This window comes from Peromyscus leucopus, chromosome 15 (assembly GCF_004664715.2).
Source record: "Peromyscus leucopus breed LL Stock chromosome 15, UCI_PerLeu_2.1, whole genome shotgun sequence".
In the NCBI taxonomy this organism is placed as follows: Eukaryota; Metazoa; Chordata; class Mammalia; order Rodentia; family Cricetidae; genus Peromyscus; species Peromyscus leucopus.
The window spans coordinates 43,551,658-43,571,135 of NC_051076.1; positions in this window are offsets into that span (position 1 = coordinate 43,551,658).

A 19,478-nucleotide genomic window follows, 5' to 3' on the forward strand; every position below is an offset into this window, starting at 1 on the left:
ATAGCCAAAAGAATCCTGTACAATAAAACAACCTCTGGAGGCATCACTATCCCTGACTTCAAGCTCTACTATAGAGTTACGGTAAAAAAAAAAAAAAAAAAAAAAAAAAAAAAAAACAGGTTGGTATTGGCATAAAACTCGACATGTGGACCAATGGAATCTAATTGAAGACCCTGACATTAACCCGCACACCTATGAACATATATTTTTTGACAAAGAAGCCGAAAGTGTACAATGGAAAAAAGAAAGCATCTTCAACAAATGGTCATTTGTTTCCTTGATGGTAGCCATTCTGAATAGAGTAAGGTGGGATCTCAAAGTAGACTAAGTTCAATTTCCCTATTTCAAATGACTCTATTTCACTATTGTAACTCTTCGGATATCTGTATATATGTCTTCTTCTTTTCTACATGCCTGAAATATTTAGATATCTTAGCTGTGGTAACCTCTACCATTCTTTCCATTCTAGACAATAAGTAAAATGAATGCCAGTTTCTAATTTGTGGTGAAGGGTTTACTTTTGCCTCTGTAGGGGATGTTAGTGACTGTCTGTTTTCCTCATAGACCACATCTCTTTGAATAGACACAGTGTTCCTTCTTTTGCTTTGAGACACCTGATGATTCTGAGCATTGTGTGTTTTCTGATAACTCCCTTCAGTAACATATCAGCTTTGAGAGCAGAGGCTTAGGCACACTCCTGTTGTTTACTGATCAGTGCAGACATCATCAAATATTTGCTGATCATGTCACCTATAAGACTCCACAGTAAGCATTTTTACACACTTATATTTCTATTCTTTTGATTGTCTTTTTTTCTTAATTCATTCATTAACAATATGGGGAAAGAACATATTGTCCAATAATAAGTGTATTTTTCCTTTGATGCTAAATAAATCATGTTTTTTCATTAAAATCAGTAGTCATACCAGCAAAAGTTGTTAGAAATTTTGAGTGAGATTAAAACCATACTTCCTATGGTTATTAGATTGCATGGAAACATAATATCACTGCTGTGTCCCTTAGATTACAGTAGAAAAAAACTACACTTAACTGATATTATTGAAACTGATAGAAGACTGGCAGAATCAATCCTTTGTGGGTCTCAGAACACCTCCAGTACAGAATCAAACAATATAGCAGTATGATTCATGTTTCAGGAACTACGTTCTTTCTCACCAACACCTCATCAGTATCAAAGCTAGTATTTCTTATTGAAAAATAGCAGTCACCTCTTTATTGTTTGCCTGTCTTTTTTTCTTTCATGTTTTCTGAAACAGCCTGAGGTTGCAATTCTAAGTTAGGAGAAACTCTTCAGATTTCATTTTGCTTTGTGAATGAAGACTTGAGGACCTTCTCCATAATTAGCTTAATTGGTCACACTTCTTTGAACACAAACAGCAATACTGGTTAATTAAAAATAGAAACATGCTCATGAATTGTTGTCATTACACGAATGTTCATTTTTATCTAACAAACTGGAAATTATGCCATTATAATTCAGACCATTATTGTATAATTCGTGAAACCAAATCAGAACACAGAATATTAGAAAGCTATATTAAGGAGCAAAAATAATTTGAAAATAATGCTCACTGAGTTAATTTCATTCTGAACCAGCAGAAAGTGGTGGGGGTCTGAGTCAGTCTTCTGAGTAGTACTTCACAGTATTTTGTAAGTTGCCAAATACACAAATAATGTTATCTGTGGTGATATTTTATTTGTGCTTTAATAAAGCTTGCTAGAGATCAGAGATATAAGGTCAACCATTTTAAGTAAACAAAGAAGTCAGACAGCACACGCCCTTAATCTGATCACTTAGCAGGCAGAGTCTCTGTGTGTTCAAGGCCACACTAGGGAACAGAGCCAAGCGTGGTGACACACGCCTTTAATCCCAGTACCAACCATAGAGACCTGGAGGTCTATACAGACAGGCAATGACAAAAAAGTGACGTAGCTGGGCTAAGATAGCCAATGAGAGGACAGAACAGCAAGACAATAAAGGCATGAGTAGAGACAGGAAGTAACTCGCATTTGGAAGCTGCAGAGTTGGTGAGGTAATGTTGGCTGTTGGCTTTCCTGATTTCTTTGATCTCTCTAAGGCTTTCATCCCAATATTTGACTCCATGTTTTTTATTTAATAAGACCATTTAGAAATTAATCTACAGTTATCAATTATATTTTTACCATATGATGTATGACTCACTTTACAGATGTTCAGATTATGTTTAATTTTTAATGCTAAATTTCTTATGGTGACAGGTGTAGATATTCACCAAGCTTATTTCCTCTTTGTTGTACACAGAACAAATGTCTGAGTTCTCACCAATGAGTTGTGAGTAGAAAGAATAAGCAATGAGATCAATTCTACCTCCAAAATCACCTCCCACTCAGCATATATTCTCTCCCTTGTTTTTCCCTTCTTCAGACTCATTAATGCTAATAGAGCAATGAATTTAATCATATATTAAAAATAACAACCAGACTAGAAAAAAATGCAGCACCCACCTTTTAATTTTAGGAAATGAAAAATGAACCAGTACTGTGGGACTGGACAAATCACTCAGTGGTTAGGACCATGTTTTGCTCTTGGAGAGGTCCTGAGAGGTCAGTCTTAAACACTCGTGATTTGTGACTAACAACCACGTGTTAGCTCCAAAGGCTCCAGCATCTTCTTCTGGTCTTTACACAACTGATCTCCTATATGCAAGGCCTTCCTCTACAGAGACAGACATGCATACAAATAATTCAAAACAAAACAACTACAATAGGAATTTGGAGCTGGAGAGATGGCTCATCAGTAAAGAACATCTGGTGCTTTTTCAGAGGATGTATGTATGTATGCATGTAATTTTCATTTGGGACAGAGAATCATTCTCAAGGATTCAGGGAATGAGGCCCCCTTCTTGCATCTGTGAGAACCAAGCACGTATGTGGAGCATATATGCACAGGCATTCAAGCATGCATACATTTTTTTTTGTTTCTTTTGATAAATTTTTGGAAGAGAGAGAGAGAGAAAGAACAAAAAGTTAGGGAATTAGGGAGATCGGAGGGTCTGGGAGGAGTGGGGGTTGGGAAGAAAAGTTATCAAAATATATTGTATTAAAAATTTTAAAAATGTTTTAATATTAAAATATTACTTTATTATACCACTATTCAATATATGTTTTAGTGTTCACAAATATAATTCTTAATTTTTAAATTATTAGGTCTATGTGTGATTTTCTTCTGTACTAAATTAAGAGAAATTTAACAAATAAAATCTAAGTAAATTAAAGTAATTGAAAATTTTGATTATGCTGTTTATCTTTAAAAATGGCTTTTGTCTTTCTTATTGTGTCTTGTTTTGTTGTGTCTGGTTGCTGTCTCTTAGAGGCCTGAAAATTTCTAAAGGAAAATGAAGGGGGAGAAAGGTGGGGCGGAGGGTGGGAGTAACAGAGGCAGAGTAAACTGTAGTTGGTATATATTATACGAGAAAAGAGTCTGTTTTCATTTAAAAAACATTATTCTTTCCATTATTTAAGAGAAAGAGCTGCAAATCTCACTTTTCCTTACCTCTATATGATAACAATTGTGATACAAAGTAAAGACAGTGTTTTGAAATTTGTAGATAAAGACACATAATATTCCATGTACATTTTTCTCTGGATTTATACCTCTGTTAGCTCTAACTCTTTGTTTTGCTAGCTAGTTATGTAGCCCTTATTTTCCCTCTCTGGGATAAATAGATAGGTGTGCATGCGTGCGTGTGTATGTGTGTATGTATGTATGTGTGTTCCATCTCCCCAGGAAAACTCCATCACAGAACAGTAGTAGGAAGTGTTTTACATTGTCCTAGTAAAACTCATAGCTGTTGGCACAGCTACTAGCCTACAGTTTCCCACAGTCAATGCACAAATACATCTCCATCCCAGTCAACAGTGCTGGCTGGTGGTACCACCAAAACAAATGAGGTCTTACTACTACAGAAGTACCTTAGTTCGACTCTGTTGATTTACATTCACTGCTTTTGAAATTTCAGCACAATACATTTCAAAAGATACTGTCTGAATTAAGTATGGAGAAAAAAACAATATATAGCCTATAATTCTTTGAAATATTTCTGTCAGTATTTTCATATATAACTATCCTTCACTATACCATTTACTCATCGAGTTAGGGATCAGTTTAGGAATTTGTGACTAAGCAGATTTTGCTTGTGGCCAATCTTATGTATCAGTACTATTCCTCTAGCGTGTAGTGAACTTGCCCATCTCCTTCCCTTTCTCCTTAATGCAGTCATTTATAGTTTATGTGTCAGTCCTTTCCCTCTGGGGTGTAGTGCACATGCCATATCATCTCCCCTGCCGCCTGAACACATTCATTCTCATTTTAAGGTCTCAATGCCGAACCACCATCTCCATTGGACAGCATTATCATGAATTGGGCAGAAAATATAAAATCTTCCGTAGTTTCTTTACGGGTAGCCTGATATGATACCCAGCATCCTCCATATCCATGACCATGAGTTCCATAGTACTTGCTCATCTTCCTAAGTTGTGAATTCCTTATACAATCTTAGTTTTTCTGTGGTTTCTTTTAATGCTTGGCCATCTATTGATTTTAGGAACTGCTAATGAATAGTCTGTTTCCTGAAAATTGGAATAGAAGAGAAATTAGGCTTTCATGTACAATCTGTATCTTGATCTTTCATCAAAATCTAGTTTTAGTTTATTGGGCATTTACAATACTGTTTTTTTCTTCTTTTTATAATATTTGTGAATAGCATGATTAACTAATTCTACTTTCCTATATTGATATGTCTATGATACTTTTTCCAAAAAAAGTTATGATTTGTTTTTATATAAATAATTTTATATTATTTTCTTGTATACATACACTCTGCAGCGATAATCAAGAAAGTGCTCACTAGATTTTGATTTAGTAGAAATCATAGGTGCTGTGGGTTTTTATATATTCTGCTTCAGCTTTTATTTCAACCATACTTGAGCTTTTAATGTATATACTTTCATGAAATATCATTAATCAAGAGTAAAATTACAGTTTGCTATAAATATTCACCACAGCTTTAGATTATCTGACTATGTAAAAAGTTAAAATGTGGCTTGGTACAATTTATTTTAAAGTAGAAAAAAATTATAAATAGAGTACTCATAAACTCATAAGATATAAAACACATCAGACAGTGTGAAAATATTAATCAGTGATGTTGAGAAATAATATTTCATTAAAGTTATGTTGTTATTGCTTCAGGGCAAAGACAGGCTAGTTAGGAAAACGTATATGCCCTATGTAGAATAAAATTATTCCTACATAACTTGCCAGACTTCTTTAAAAATCAGTGAATATGATTAATATAATTTTCTCATCTGCTGAAAGCCTGATTTTAGGTTACAATAAAAATCTATTTCTTCTCTCTGCATTTTGATGATAGTTAACATAATTCTAAATGTAACTGAATTTCCCAGGAAGAACAGGAACACTGTCATTAATTTTTTACCAATCTAATTTGCATGTTCTAAAGATGCTAAATAATGTCAAGTTATAACAAGTATATACTGGATAGGATAATAATAATGTGTTCAATGCTTAAACAACTAAAATAATACCCCCTTTAACCAATTTATACTGATTTTAACTGACTTATCCAAGTATATATAATATGCATATAACTTCAAAGAGTAATTCTTATGTAAGAACATAATTACACATTTCTAGCTCTGAATTTAGGGTGTAAAATATTATTAATCCAATTTTACTAGTCCTTATTAGCACATCCCTATGTACACAACCATATTTGTTCAGTTTATATTAATGTATGCTCTCTGGTCTGGCTTAAAATCCAACTTTTCAAAACTCTTGTACATACTATGGAACAAGTCAGGAAATGAGGACGCATTTAAAACCTAGTTTTATTAAGATAGAGAACCCCAAATGGCTGGCATTATTCAAAAGGAAATACATTGGATGATTGAAATTCACTTGGCTTATTGAACAGTGTAATTTGACTTTTGTGATCTTTAAAGAAAGAGATGGAAAGAAAAGGCAAGACCTAGTAAGAAAATATATGCTATAATTTCCACAATGAATGATGGCCAATGGACTTGTGTTTTGTTTTTTATTTTAATTCTTTTAAAAATGCTTTTATAACTCTTTGAGAAATTCATCAATGAATTTTGATCATATCCATCTTTTTTCCAAAACCTCTTCAAAGGCCCATCTACCTAATCACCTTACATCCTGTACTATCTTTTTATTTATTATAGAAACCTAGGGAGTCAAATTAAAGTTGTCCCCAAACACCTGGTATTTTTCCCTTGAATGTAGTCTGCTGCCCAGGAATCATATTTTTAAAGGAAACTGACTTTTGCTTTCCTAGCAAGTATGAAATGCCACCCCTCAGGGATTTTATGACCATATTACCTCATACTGAGATTTCACTAGACCATGTGCAGGTTGACACAATTCCTGAGAGTCCCTATGTATCACTGTCCCATGTATCTGGAAAACTTTGTTTGCTTATCTACGACCAATGACTCTTATAATCTTTTGAGCCCTGATCCTTGAGGGAAGGAGTATGAAATGGACATCCCATTTAGGGCTGAGCACTCCACATATTTTTATGCTAGGTATACTGCCCAGTGGGTTTCTGTGTTACCCATTACAAGAAGCTTCTTTGATGAGAGTTGAGAAATGCAATAGTCTATAGCTATAGCCATAAGCCATTAGGAGTCAGTTTCAACATAATCCATCATAAAAATAGACTCAAAAAATAAAACAAAACTAACAAACAAAATAATCCCCATGTCATCTCACCAAATTTTTTATTGGACTTCAGCTTTTTTGCTTTTGTAAAAAGTTTAATTTTCATGATGGTGGATATCCTTCATCCTCTAGCTTTTACTTTTTTACATACAAAATATAATTTGAAAGATTACATTAGCTCTAAATCAGTTATTATCTAGTCTAGCTCTTTGCTCCCATTTCATAAGTAACTTTGAAATGATCAGTGCACCCTCTTTTATTTTTTCTCTGTCTACTAAAGCATGTCCAATCCTTGGAACATTTACTTTATTTTATAGAATGAAGTATTGTCTGATTCTAGAATAAAAAGTAAAGCCAATTAAATAATACTAAGTTGTTCGGTTGTGATTTGGTTTTGTATAATGCATATATCCAATTTGCCATTTCTCTATTGATCAGTACATTAGGGAAATATCTATATCTGTATTCTGGAATTGTATAAATCTTTACATGTAGAATTTAAAGTAATTAATTAAAATTTCTCATTGAGAGGGGCAGAGACACATATGCCTCTCTCCAATCCATACTTGACAGTTGGCAGGCTATTGAAAGACAAAGTCATCAGTGGTGTATCCCAGATGTAAGCCCTATGAATTATAATATAAACTTTTTAACCAAATTATTCCCATTTGTACAATAGCAAAATGACTGTTTTTTTTTTTTATCCCTTGCTGCTTTTAATATTCTTTCTTTGTTCTGTAAATTTAATGTTTAAATTTTGATGTGCTAAGGAAACTTTCTCTTCTGGTCCATCTGTCTGTAGGCTTCTTGCACATTGATAGGCATCTCCTTCAGGTTAAAGGAAGTTTCTTCTATGATTTTGTTGAAAATACTTTGTTATTTTGACCTGAGGTTCTTCTCCTTTTTATATTCCTATTACTCTTAGGAATTTTGATTTTTTTTTCATAGTGTCGCAGATTTCCTGGTTGTTTTGTGCCAAGAGGGTTTTAGATTTAAAATTTTCTTTGACCAGTGTATGCATTTCTGTGTCTTTAATGCCCAAGCGTTGTTCAAATCTTAGATGATCTTACAATAAGAAACCCAGTAACAGATGTTGCTGTAAATGCTGAATGATCGGAGAAGCAGAGCAGCCAGCCCCTAGGTCTTACCTCTTGAAGTCATCAGTCTAAAGAGAGTAAATTCCTGTTTCTTCGGGCTTTATATACCTTTCTTTGCTCAGACATCACTTCCTGGGATTAAAGGCATGTGTGCTTCCCAGTACTGGGATTAAAGGTGTGTGCCACCTCTGCCTGGCTCTTTTTCCACTATGGCCTTGAACTCAAAGAGATCCATAGGGATCTCGGACTATCAAGTGATAGGATTAAGAGTGTGTACCACCACTGTCTCTCCTCTAGGTCTAATCTAGTGGCTGGCTCTGTCCTCTCATCCTCATGCAAGTTTATTAGGGTACACAATATATCACCACACCTGAGATTGTCTCCTTCATCTCTTGTGCTTTGTTGATGAAACTTGCCTCTGTGACTCCCATTTGAGTAAATTTTCAATTTCCAAATTTCCCTCAGTTTGGGTTTTCTTTATTGATTCCTATTCCCACTTTCAAGTCTTGAATGCTCTCACTCCATTCCTTTTACTGTTTGTTAGCATTTTCACAGAATTCTTTAAGGGATCCACGTATTTCCTGTTTAAGGACCTCCATCATATTCATAAAGGTTGTTTTAATATCTTTTACTTGTATTTCAAATATGTTGAAATATTTAGGGTCTGCTGTGGTAGAACTTCTGAGTTCTAGGTTAGACATAGTATCTTGGCTGTTTTTGATTTTGTTTTGTGTTTTTATGCTGGTGTCTAGGCTTCTGCGATTGAGACGACACAGTAAATCTATGTGCTGTTAGCTGGACTTGTCAGTAGGCATTTTGTTGGTAGGGTTTTTGTTCCTTTTCTTCTGTTTCCCTTTGGTTCTTAAGAGGGTATGGGTGGGAAAAAAGGTCTACAGTAAAACCCTTTGTTGAAATGCTTTACACTTTCTACAGAACAGAAGCTAATATAACTTGTTATACAATTGTCTTCAAAAACCTTAGTGTAGTTAAACTGCCAGTTACTGTTGTGACTTTAATAAGTTTTACCATTAAAAGGGTCATCCATGCAAAGTCAGAGTTTGTTTATAATAAAATGGTTATTGGCACACCCTATGCAATATCAAAATTGAATAATGATATCAGATAAAATAACAGATGGGAATGAAGCTTGTATATCATCCATTATCATGTGTAATCAATAAATTATTTAATTCTCTTTAAAAAAAAAAAGAGGGTATTGTGGCTGTATGTTGCCTGTAGGCATATATTTTGTGGTATGGGTAGGTGTGGCCACTGGGGGTTCCAGATAACATAAGTTTTTGGGTCTTGAGTCCTGAAACTTAGGAACAGGGTTGGGCTGGGGTGGTGGAGGGGCTTTGGAAGAGGTTAGGAAAGCAGGGTGGTCCATAAGGAACTGCTTAGTTTGTCCTCTAGGTTTGGGGTCAGGCAATGAGGAGAAGGTACAGCAGAAGGTCTACTACAGAGCAGCTGATGAAACCAGGGTTCGGACATGAGGAATGGAGGAAGAGGTGAGGATCTGCAGTTAGACTACCTGCTTCCCTGGTAAAGTGGCCTGTGAGTTCCCAGGGAGTGCAGGCTGATGTTGGGGACCAAACAAAAGTGTATAGTGGGGGGAGGGCTGTTAAGAGGAGAAGCTCTGTGGGATGCACTGGAGATGGGGAAAGAGGGAAAGTGAGGCTGTAGCAAGTGTTCTGTTGCAGAGCTGGGGATGAGTCTGAGAGGACTGGATTAGGAGGAGCAGAAGAGGTGATTGGACTGCAGTTAGTCAACCTGCTTCTCAGGCCACTCTCAGTCTTAATCAGAGAACATCTCTTTAAAACGAAGAATGGTAAATCCAGAGGTAAATCCATAGCACCTCATGCTGGTGGGTTTAATAAGTAAGGTTGAGTGTTCAGCCTTAGGCAAAACATATACACCACTCATTCTAATGCTCAAGTAACAACATGGATAATTGTGCAGAAAGACTCTTAGGTTCAAAACAGAGAAAGGCCAGGAAATAAACCTTTTAGACACCATTCAGCCATTGCAATCATACACTAACAATAGCTAGAGTGGGCTCAAGAGGCCTACACAAGAAGAAACTTGAGTTTTAGCAAGAGGCAGAAGAGAAACAAAATGTGTTTAGAGAGTTTAAAGACAAAGCTCTCAACATTTGTTGATGCCCCAGGTGAATGGGAAAACATGCAGTAATCAAAGGATGTCTTAGTTAGGGGGTGAGATGTCAATGGAAACAGAAGATAAATTTAAAATTGTCATGAATGTATGGCTTTGATCACAGTTATGTGAAATGTGGAATATAAACTTTCCAAATTTTATAATACAATTTGACACTTTTAGATACCTTTTACTTAAAGCAATCTCTAAATTAAACACTAATAAATTTAATTACTGTAAACACAGGATGACACTATCCTTAATATATTTCACACAAAAAATAAATCTAGAATGAGAATCTCTCCAATAAATTTTCAAAAAGATAATACAAGTTAGATAATTTTGGATTTCATGATATCACCAAAAGGACAGAGAGATTAATTAAAGCTCCAAGTATACAGAAATGTAACAGCTAGTGATTATATGAACTTTAGCTTATAATTCATAAAGATTACCAATAATTAACATTTTAAATAATTTTTATTTTTTGAAACTAAAATATAATTAAATCATTTTCTCTTCCCCTTTCAACCCTCCAGTATCTCCTATAGACAACCTCCTGTGCTCTCTCAAATTCATAGCCTCTTTTTCTTTAATCTTGAACAAATACATATAGATACATATACATATCATTCAGTATATAAACACAGCCTTCTCACTACCTATGTTACTTGTATGTGTATAATAATTAACACTTTTAATTTACTTCTATTTATTTCTCCATGTCAAATTCACAGCAAATGAGTTATTGAAAAATGGATACAATTGATAGTATTTCCTAGTTTTATCAAAATGCATTTCTCTGAAATCTATGTATTAATTCACAATAATAATTTTATACTGACTTTGTGTAAAAGTTTATTCTCATGTTTTATAGCTATTTATATAAATTGAAATTATATATTGTAGGTCTATTACAGATGTGATTAATAATTACTGTAATTAAAAATATATGTCAGTAAAATATATGAGCATATTTGAATTAAAAAACCAAATGTTCTAATACAGTGGTACTCAACCTTCCTACTGATGTGACTCTTGAATACAGTTTTTCATGTTGTGGTGACCCCCAATCATAAAATTATTTTTATTGCTATTCATAAATAACTTTGCTGTTGTTATGACTCATAAAGTAATTATCCAAAAATACAGAGTAGCTGATGTGTGACCCCCAAAGGAGCTTCAACCCATAGGTTGAGAATCAGTGTTCTAAAGGAAAGCAAAGTATCATATTAAAATTTATAATGCAAAAAGATTTATTACAAATCAAAAGTATATATTAGTGATATTTCTCTGTTTAAAATTATTTGCAGTAAACTGAATGAATATTTGATGTAAAGACATAATGCTTTAAATAAATATCATTGATTTCAAGTCCATATGGGTTTATATATCTTCAGATTAATTTAAAGGTTAATTTTCCAATAATTTTAAAAAGTCATTATAAACGTACATATAACATATATAAAGTTAGATAATTTACACCATTTGTACTGAACACTAAATTCTGTGTGCCATATTAAATTTTATGGAGTGTTGTATACTTTTAAATAGTAAGCCAGTATTCTAAACCCTTTTTGGGGGATTTAAAGTACAATTTATAGTCTTATTTATCCAAGTTTTTTGGACAAACAATCATTTTAGATATATTTCTACTGTCCTTAAAATAATACATGCATGGAGACATAGGATAATTAAATTTATCAATAAAGAACTTTGATATTATAAACAATTAAAACAAAGTCAAAGTACACTGTGTTTAGCTACTGGGCATTATGTTTTGACTACGATCAAATATACATTTTATCACTGAGATAAAGTGTTCAATAAATCAGTGTATTATACTTTAATCTGTATTTATAACTTGCAAACCAGAATGTATTTGTTGCTATTTTTGAAAATTGGAAAATGTTAATTTAAATCTTTTGTGGATTTGATTTGGTATAATGTTTCTTTGATTTTGAGAATAAGAATCTCATTGTTAAGGTTTGTTGAAATAGAACTCTCTAAGAATAAGCATCTTGTTAAAGCAGAAATAAGTGGAGTAGAATCTGATGTTTATGATTATCCAATTTGAAATAATTATCTTAGACAGAGGTAATACAAGCAGACTGTTGGGTTTCCTAACACTTCTAAATAGACATGGAAATGTTTTATGTACTATTCACTGTACTCGCACGCAATGCCATAAATTTCTATCTAATACATATTATTTGTCATGAAGTTTATAGCCAACAAATAAAAACATTTAAAATACATTCAACTTTCAGATAAAAGAAAAAGAAAACTTCGTTATTTTACAGGCTACCAAAGAGTAAGATAAATTCTGGGAGACCAATCTTGGTTGTTATGATTTTGCAATACTATATCACAATCACCTTGTCCGGAGTCATTTGCCTTGCTTAGTTAATCAGCAGCACATGGTGTGATAATATGACCTTTAGTTATTTGATACTATGCATGGTTTTCCTAACGTCTAAAGATGTAGAAGGAGAAAGCTATTTCCGGTAGTATGTGTAAGTATGAATGAATTATCATCATTTGCACAGGTATCAACATTTTATTTTTCTGGCTTTTTTTTTTTTAACATTCTTCTGGAGACTGATGTTTGTCATTACTGATGTATTATTTTGTCATTGATAAACAGAATTCCAGAAAATAAATTATGTTTTTACTTTTCATACATTTGGTGTGAAGGAAATATCCAGTCTCCAGATGAAAACCAACCCCCACAAACAAAATTCCCAAATACATAAAGAAATGTTAGATCATTAAATTTGTTATTAATGTGTTTAAATTCATTGTGGGTACTTCTAATTAAGATAAATTCATATTTACAATTTATGTTTGCACTTTGTTGCTTTGCTTGAATCTGACTGTGCTTACGTAGTGCTTGTCTAGTCTTCTTAGCTGTACTCAAGACTACAGTGGTTCCGAATCAAGACCTAGGTTACTTTTGATTATAATGGGGGCTGAGATATTGATGTTTCTATTATTAAATTTTACATATATATATTTATGTATAACATATACACATATGTAATTTGGAAACATGAACATTTGCAAAAGGATTTTCAAATAGATCAGCTAATTTTCAATGAATAGTCCATAATTAGGATCAGGACTACAAATAGGAATTGCACAGTTTCCAGTTTGATAAGTTTTGGCCTTATAGACTCCTTATGCATAGTGTTAAAATGTATATATGCATACCTAATGTTTGAAACTAAGAGATAGGGCACATTTCTTGTTATTACGTGCATATCTTGATTAAAAATATTTTTAATTACATAAAAAGTATAAAAATTAAATAATAGGCTAAGTATACTACACTACTTGTGAAAATAGAAAATTAATATTTCATATTTATCTAAAGAACAAATGATATATCAATTTTTGCATTTAAATTATTGCTTTTAATATAACCTAAGAAAAAAGATTTCATATTTTAAAGCTGGTATTTCTAAGTGCTTATTCACTAATAGAATAGAAATAGATAATCATTATAAAAAAGTAAATATTTATGCATAAAAATGATTGTCTAAAATGAGAATACTATTCCAAGCAATCTGTAATTTAACTAAAGAAGAGTGATAATTAAAAGCTGAAAAGAAAACTACATAATGGACATTGGAAGATATGAGAAATTATAATACATTATTTTAATTAAAAATAAAGACCTAGAAATAATATGGGAGTTATTTTAAGGTGTCTGAATGGCAATATTAACTATATACCTATAAAACAATTCAGAAAATTACTTTAAGTGTCTGAGATTCTGTAACTGACACATCTTTGTGGAAAAACAAATAAGAATATTAAAATCCATAAAAGAACTTAGAGAATCAGGTAAGACATCTTTTGCCAAACACATTTCTACCACCCTAAATATAGTCAAATCCAGTGGGAAGAAGCATCTTGTGAATGGAAAATTGCTTAAAGACTGTATTCCAGGAAGACTTAAGAAGAAAATAAAATAAACAGAAAAGAAGCAATCAAGTCTTTAATAGCTGGGAAAACTAATAACCCAAAGATACCCTAGCGACTCATTAGAGTAAACGAGAGGAAATGAAAACCTGTGTACAGATAGCCCAGTCAACATTTTGAATCCATGCAAATTAAAGCTGCAGAGAATAGTACAGCACGAACTTACACAAAATCCTGACTGCCAATGTTAGATTATGGTATCCTTGATTCTCTGACACCTCTTGTGCCCTGTCTCCACTAAATCACTTAAGACCTACAACTAAAACAAAGATGACGAAAAATCACGAGATAAACCTGTACAGAACAAATATTCTGTAAGCATGCACTTTAACTAGACACCTGGTATGTTTGTCAATACATCTGAAAGTATATGGGTTCACTCAGCAGCCTCCATTCCTGAGTCTGGACTTTTTATCATTGAGTCACAGTATATTGTCAGGCTTCCTTTGATGGGGCTATGACAAATAATTCTTATCAAGGTAGTCTTGATTTAAAATATACACTTAGTTTCTTTGAATTTGTTATACTCAGTTGGTTATGTAAGTCTTTCAAAAAGTTTCCCCAGAATAAAGGATGAACTTTTCATCTCTACTGTTATTTTTTCCTGCTACTCAGCTCCAAACATTATATTTTACTTTTATTTGGGAAATCTATATTTTAATACATAAAGGAGTTCAAACATGTGTGATTGGATTTTAGATACATCCATTGTACTGGAAGGCACAGGGTAATTTATTTTATTTGAAATCATATTCTAATATATCTGAAATATTCAGCATTGTTTATATTGTGTGAACAAATGAAGCTGAAGGAATTATTATAGGAAAAGCAATATCACTATGAATGTACTGACAGAGCTTATGTAAGTACAGGTGGATCCTCAGGAGATCCATGCACTCAGAAAAATGTAGGAATATATGAATCACCAGAGATGCAAATATACCCCAGAACCCTTAAAATTAACAATCTTGAAGAAATTCACTGTAAAAATGAACTAGACTAGGCATATATGGACTGCCCATGCTTGCTGCTGCCTGGATTGTGAGCCTTGACTCTCATTCATCTTTTGGCAATAGCGCTTTAATTGACCATAGCTTCTGACTCATGGTTCTGCTACAGCATGTCCTGTATCATCCACTAATTCAGTTACTTCATTCAGAATATTTTTATTATTGTTGTTATTTTATTATACTGATCATTGTACATGAAATAGTAACCCTGAAACAAAAGGAAATAAAACTTGAAGATGTATGAATGAGCTTATTTACAGTGAAATAAGTAGCATCATTGTGAATATATTTCACATGCCTTGTTGCATGGATCAATGGACATATATTTCAAAAGCAGTTCAGCAGGCTCTTGGCTTCACCGAGGATCCTCTCTGATCATATAATTGGAGTATAGAAAACTTAGACATAGGAAATGGTAGCACAGATTTGACTTTTTTCCTTACAGGATATAAGTGATTTTAATGAGGCTTGAAATTTCATCCTCATAGCTGAATGTATTTAACGTTTTAACTATATATTCATTCATAATTATCTCTCAGTCAAATGGTTTCTCTTGATCATCTGGTAGTTTTCTTAATGATACCTATTACACAATTCTATATTTTTTAAAAAATAGATTCCTCGTTCTGAATTCTTACATACTTTATTCAACTTACTGAAATATTTTATGTGAGATGTGATCATCAAGATATTAATCAATTTGCTGCAAATCTCATCTCCAGTAAGTTGTGAGAAAAAATTCATCCATTCCCATTTGTGTTTCAGTGAACTTTAAATCTCACAATTTACTTTTCACCAGATGTTCCACATCTCTTTTCACCCTTAATTTTTTTCTTTTTTTTTTCCGAGACACGGTTTCTCTGTGTAGCTTTGTGCATTTCCTGGGACTCACTTGGTAGCCCAGGCTGGCTTCAAACTCACAGAGATCTGCCTGCCTCTGCCTCCCGAGTGCTGGGATTAAAGGTGTGCGCCACCACCGCCTGGCCCCCTTAATTATTTTTGCTTAAATTCCACAACTGAACTTTTCCACATTCTTCTTCCAGAACTGAAATAAAACTGACTACTTTGAAAATGGTTGCATCAATAAATTTGACCCCATGAAAGTAAATAAAATTAATGTTCTAGAAATATTAATATTATCCTATCTCTATAGTCATCAAATCTGAAATATTTGTTTCAAATTACAATATTAAATTTCTTATTGTTTGAGACTTTCACATCCCAGATAAATGTGAATTATATTTTATTGCTTTTTTTTGTATGTCTAGAGTAGTGTCAGTCCTATAGGAAACATCAATAAATATGTATATTTAAAGAAGAATAAAGTGACATTACTGTGGCACCTATGATCTCACAGAAGCAGTGGTTATCTATATAAGATAACTATACAAGATAACCACTTCAGCAGGTCAAGCCTGTTAAACACTCCTGCTTGGAGAGGTAAGGGGCTCCTGAGTTGGTACTCGTAGATCAGGATATATTGGTAGTTGGTATCTGCTGCAGGAGAGATAGTCAGTGTTCTTTAGCTGTATGACTACTGGCAGGTTCTCTGAGCTCCGTTGCATGGTCCCACACCTATGTATACAGACAACATTAATGGACTCAGTGGTTCAAAGCAACAAAAAATAAAAAAGAACAAGAAGTTACGATGGAGATGTCATGGTCAATGTATCCTGTGGGCAGATGGATATGGGGAAGCACACATATGATCAAAATATATTGTAAACATATATGACATTTTCAAAGGGTAAATTTTTGAGGTAATTAAACTATGAATTAATAAATGTCATGTTGAAAGTATGTAATTTACTTTTTGCTTTTGCTTTTGCAGGAGATACATTTAAGAGATTTCCTTGACTCTCAGAAGTGGTTTGAACCTTGAACTTTTAAATATGTTGAGACTATTATAGAAGATGGGAAATGTCATAGTTGAGCTAGATGCACTTCTGTTTTACTATATGACTACAAGCCTGTGAAGGACATAGGGTAGAGTGTGGTGGTTTGAATAAGTGTGATATCCTATAGGAACATAGATTGGGATGCTTGGGCACCATGGAGTGATACTATTTGAAATGATTAGGAAGTGTGCCTTTGCAGGAGGAAGAGTGTCAATGGAGGTGTGGTTTGAGTTTTCAGAAGCCCATGCCAAGCCCAGAATCCCTCCCTTACTGCTGCCTGTGGATCTGGAAGTCTAACTCTCAGCATTTCTCTCTTCCTGCTGTCTTCTGATCCAGATGAAGAACTCTGAGCTATCATGCTTGTCTATCTGCCACTGTGCTCCCTGCTATGAGGCTAATGGACTAAATCTATGTAACTATGAGTAAGCCCTAATTAAATGCTTTCTTTGTTAAGAGTGGCCATGGTCATGAAGTCTATTCACAGAATTAGGACACTGACTAAGTCAGATGTTAAATGTTTCTCTGTCACATGGCAGTATCCATCCCAAGCCGTGGAGAGTTTTAAAAGGTATAAACTAACCAATGTATTTTAATAGATGAATTTTAAGTGCAAAAAAAGGTTTATCCTAAATAAACCACTTGCTTTTTGCTCTAAAATATAGCATATATATAGAAAGCACACAAAATAGTTGTATACCTTTATATTTTATAATATAGGAACTCAAAACCTCTTTGAAATAAAAGTAAATTATTACCAACATTTAAATTCTTCAGTTGCTTTTACCCAGTAAAATAATTTGCTTATTAAATTTAATAGCATTCTAATTTAAGATTTTAGAGTTATTTAGTCATATATCTAAAATTATATTAGAATTTAGCTTTGTGATTCTGGCATGGTTGCTTAAACTTTTAATCCCATCATCCCAGAAGCAGAATCATGCAGCTCTTTATGAGTTCTAAGCTATCCAGAACTGCATAATAATATCTATATATGTATATATAAACGTATATGTGTCTGTACACACACACACACACACACACACACACTCACACACATCCTCTTACTTGGGAATTTCTCCTGATTTCAACATTTTTGGTTTCCCATAGTTCTTGGTTCAGGTCTTGTTTAAGCAGCCATGATTAAAAATTCACACATGTAGCTTCTATGACATTTGTGGGAGGCAGGATCTCACAGCCAATTTCTTGATCCTTTGGCTCTTACAATTATTCACCCTCTCTTTCTAAATGCTCCCTGTGCCTTAGAATTAGGGATTATGTTGTAGAGCACTATTTAGGGCTATGTACCACCTTTTTCTATATTTTAATTGATTGTGTTTTTTCTATAATGGTTTACATCTGATACCAAAATACTGTCTTCCATGAGGGGTGAGAGCTACATTTAAATGTGGACATAAAGATGAAGAATGCAAGTAGAGGTTATGCTGGTTTAGTAAATTGGCATTGCAGATTTTTCTCTACAGTTCATGACTTCACTCGCCGCAGGTAGACAGATGACTAGGTTTCCAGTACCAGGCATGGTTTACCTCTTATTTGGTGGACCTTAAGTCTAATTAGTAATCTCTAGGTTACTATTCTGAAATCTTCTTCCTCTACAGTATAAAAGAGGTGATGCAAGCTTCCACAGAAGAGAAGCAAACAATTGCCCTGCCCAGCTATGATGCTCATAGTTTACAGCAGCAAGCAGTATGGCAATCATTTCATTTAGATTGTATTTACAGAGCTCATTTGTTTTCATGAATATATCACATTCATCCATGTGAATGGAGATATTTATATGTTTCTGTATTGTTATGTGGTTTTCCCTGTTTTTATTTAAAAAAACTAATATGGTCAAGGATATATCTCTATAACTTTTTCCTTTATCCATCTGTATATTTATCTATCTATCTATCTATCTATCTATCTATCTATCTATCATCTATCATCTATCTATATATGTAAGATATATATTTTTTTCTTTTTCATATACGTAAAATATTTCAGTTTGATATGTACCAAGGAATGACTGTGTTAATTAGAGGTCACAATTCACAGTGGCTTTTCACCATTATCTCTCATTAATAATGAAGACAACTTAGGTTAAGTCCAAGCTTATCTTTGATGCTGTTATTTTAGAATCCCATTCACATTTACAAGGAATTCTCATATTTTTCATCTTCTCAGTATAAATCAAGCACCAGTTTTCAAAGTAATTTGCAATTTTTATCTTATTTTTAAACACATTAATTAGTTCTGATATCTTGCCAATTTTAACATTCTCCAATTCATCCTATTTGCAAGATCTTTATATGACATCTGATTGAAGCATTATAGAATTCTTGGAAGCTGAATCAATCTGAGGGTGGAAACTATATAGTAATAGGACACAAAATCAAGATACTTGAAATGGAAAGAGAAAAGGAAAAATTCTTTCAAAGATTTAAATACAACAACATTATATGAATATTTTATCCCTGCTACAGTTATTTTCCTAAGAATAACAATTTCTTTAAATGCTATTCTAACCAAATACATAACAACTAAACACCTTTTTTTTTTTCAATTTTGA